Source organism: Lontra canadensis, unplaced genomic scaffold (genome assembly GCF_010015895.1).
Source record: "Lontra canadensis isolate GAN:19392208 unplaced genomic scaffold, GSC_riverotter_1.0 scaffold29, whole genome shotgun sequence".
In the NCBI taxonomy this organism is placed as follows: Eukaryota; Metazoa; Chordata; class Mammalia; order Carnivora; family Mustelidae; genus Lontra; species Lontra canadensis.
The window spans coordinates 18,455,233-18,458,779 of record NW_022631023.1 but is presented as its reverse complement, the minus strand read 5'-3'; the positions used below and the strand labels follow the sequence as shown (position 1 = coordinate 18,458,779).

Sequence of the window (3,547 nt, the reverse complement as noted above, 5' to 3'; positions counted from 1 at the left end):
AGAAAGTCTGGGTTGTGGTCATCCCCTTTGCAAAAATAAGCTATAAGACCCATATAACCATCTAAATATGTGGCCACTATAATCTCAGAATTGTGATCACCAAACGTTAACATTTCTGCCAACTAATCTGAATTATTTGTCCACATTGTTTGGAGAGTAAAAATAATGAAAACAGGGGCACCTGGGTGGCTCAGTGGGTTAAGCCTCTGCCTTCAGCTCAGGTCATGATCCCAGGGTCCTGGGATCAAGCCCCACATCAGGCTATCTGCTCAGCAGGGAGCCTGCTTCCCCCACTCTCTCTGCCTGCTTTTCTGCCTACTTGTGATCTCTGTCTGTCAAATAAATAAATAAAATATTAAAACATAATAATGATAATAAAAACATGCTGAAGTTCAATTTGACCAGAGGATACTGGTCAAATTTAAATAATCAATGTAGGCCTTTCTCAATATACTTTTTAAAAGTTATATACCAAATTCTAAGGTAATACAATGGGTTGTCATTATCACAGAATATTGAAATATAGATGGATTTTTCTTTAAAGTTCCCACTTTCCCTTTCCACTTTCTCACCTAATTCAGGCAAATAGTCTATTCTAGTTATTTCCTGAGGATGTGGGTGTGCCAGGGTAGGGTGGAAAACAGAAGCTTCCTACGAGTCCCTGGTTTATTTCTCCAAATCCTAATGCCATAAAATGGTTATTTGGGGGCGGGGGAAGGAATCTGGGGAAGCTGTCAAAAATTATAAAGGGAGAAATTTTCCCTGAATATGAGAAAAATAGTCTACTAGGCTGGGGAAGAGTAAAAGAAAGACAAAGTAGGGTGGTTTAGAGAGAAACTGTATTGACTCTGCTCTCCATTTAGAACTTCAGTGAGGAGGCAAGATCCTGATGTGGCTTAGGAGACAGAGAATAAATGTGGGTATTGCCCTTTTTCCTAGATCATAAACCTATAGAATTGGTAGAGTCACAAATTAGACATCAAGGCAAATGAAGCCATAGCTATGTCCCAGAAGTCCCTTACCAGGGAATAGCGTAAAAGCTTTAGAATGATGGTTCAGTTTTCAAGCCTGACATGAAAATATCAGAGAGACCCACTGGACCTGAAGCCCTAGGTAGACAAGAATGAGAGTTGTCTCAGTAGTTTACTGTATAGATCATGGAGCAAAGACTAAATGGAACCATGAATTGAACAGCAAATATCTGTGTGGACAGATGACTCAAAAACAAGATGGGCCATACAATATCTTTAAATTACATACATCTCTTTGGAACTTAAACCCAAGCCCGGGAATAGAGAGACAGCTTAAATGTCTGATGTCCAAAGAAACTAAAAATTCAAAGAGATCTTGCAGATGACCACCCCCACCACTGGAGCTGCCCCTGCTGCCCAACCATGGTCAATCCCACTGTGTTCTTCAACATCACTATTGAGGGCAAGCCTTTGTGCCCCATCTCCTTCCAACTGTTTGCAACATTCCAAAAACAGCAGAAAACTTTTGTGCTCTGAACACTGGGGAGAAAGGATTTCATTATAAAGGTTCCTGCTTTCACAGGATTATTCCAGGACTTCACATGCCATAATGGCACTGGCAGCAAGTTCATCTATGGGGAGAAATTTGATTATGAGAATTTCATCCTGAAGCACATAGGTCCTGGAATCTTACACATGGCAAATGTTAATGGTTCCCAGCTTTTCATCTGTACTGCCAAGACTGAGTGGTTGGATGGTGAGTATGTGGTCTTTGGCAAGGTGAGACAGGGCATGAATATTGTGGAACCCATGGAGTGCTTTGGGTCCAGGAATGGCAAGACTAACAAGAATATCACCACTGCTGACCATGGACAAATCTAGTAAATTTGACTTTTGATTTATCTTAACTACCAGATTATTCCTTCTGTAACTCAGGATAGCACCCCTTTGCCCCATCTGCTCAAAATAGTCTATAATCTTTGTGTTCTCGATGTACTTCTATTGGTTCATATTTTCCTACTGTCCTCTAGTCTAGCTAGATTAAAGAGTTACATTTATGATTTTGAGATAAAAATTCATATAATAAAATAAAGATAAACAACAACAACAACAAAATATTTGAAGAAAAATTTAGTTGATTTGTAGAAGAATCAAGTCATGTTTCTTACATCTCTGGTTCATTTTGCACTGAGATTTGTACCTGTTATAACAGATAATGTAATTAACTCTTATATCATGAATTTCTAGCTTGCTTCCAAGTACTCTGAGTTCCCAGATTTTCCTAATATCATGAACACAATGAAACTGTAGGGCATCACTTATAGATCCATCTAATTTGTTGTCATCTATCCTCACACATATTTTTCACTTCATATATTTGCTCACAATATGTATTTCACTTCTTCCTTCTCTCCAGTTTTTTAGTGAAGAGCTACTATGTGCAAACCATGATAGAATAATAGTGTCTTTGTCATTCAAGTCCCATTTTCTATGATTTTATGAGTTATAATTTATTGTACATTAATCATACTCAGAGCTTTACAAGAATTATCTCCTCTTCACAAACACAAAAGTGAATTCAGCATCATGATCCCTTTTACACACTGAAAACAAAAGCTTGTAAAAACTGCATAAAAGCCTCTGCCTTCGGCTCGGGTCATGATCTCAGGGTCCTGGGATCGAGCCGCGCATCGGGCTCTCTGCTCAGTGGGGAGCCTGCTTCCCCCTCTCTCTCTGCCTGCCTCTCCACCTGCTTGTGATCTCTGTCTGTCAAATAAATAAATAAAATCTTTAAAAAATAATAATAAAATTTAAAAAAACTGCATAACTTCCCTAAAGTCAAACTGATTGAAAGTAGAGGAAATAAGCCTCAAAATCTCTTCCTTTTCTAAACCAGCAGCCCAAGTTGATCTCTGGTTTGCTACCACCTTTTGAAAACACTGTCGCTTCAATATATAGTACCTAATTTTCTTTTTCCTTCTTTTCCCTTTCTCACCACACACCTAATTCACAATAAAGGTTATTATAGGATATCCTATTCTTAAGTCATTACTTATGTTTTACATTTACCTTCTAAACCAAATTGGAAACAGCCAAAGATCATGGATGAGGCTCCTTTTAGGGATGCTTTTCCTCATACTTCTTACTTTGTCATAAAGAGTAGTGTACTTCCAGCAGTATTTAATCTTGCCATAGTCTCTCTTCCAAATAAATAAATAAATAAATAACCTGACATTTCCTTATGCCTCTTTTCCTCTACATACTTATCCAATCCCTTTTCTTCTTTCTATAGCCAAGATTCTTTAGAGTGTCTGTATTCTCTGTATTTACTAGCTCACTTCCTATTCACACCCCAACCCACTGCCATATGATTTCTTCACCTACTAAGCTACTAACAGCTCTTTAGAATGTCACCAATAAATTCTATAATGCAAAAACCATTGAAAACTTTCTGGTCTTTATCTAATTAGCTATGTGGCACATAAATATAGCCAAGTAGAAAGAGAGGCTGTCCGTTGAGCACTTTTTCTAAAAGTAAAAGCTTTAAAGCACTTATTTCTGAGATGATACATTCC

At 37.9% G+C, this 3,547-nt stretch overlaps 1 pseudogene; it reads left to right on the top strand.

The window, feature by feature from the left end:
• The first annotated feature begins 1,394 nt into the window (after window positions 1–1,394).
• Window positions 1,395–1,931, top strand: LOC116872421 (annotated as a pseudogene).
• Window positions 1,932–3,547: the final 1,616 nt, after the last annotated feature.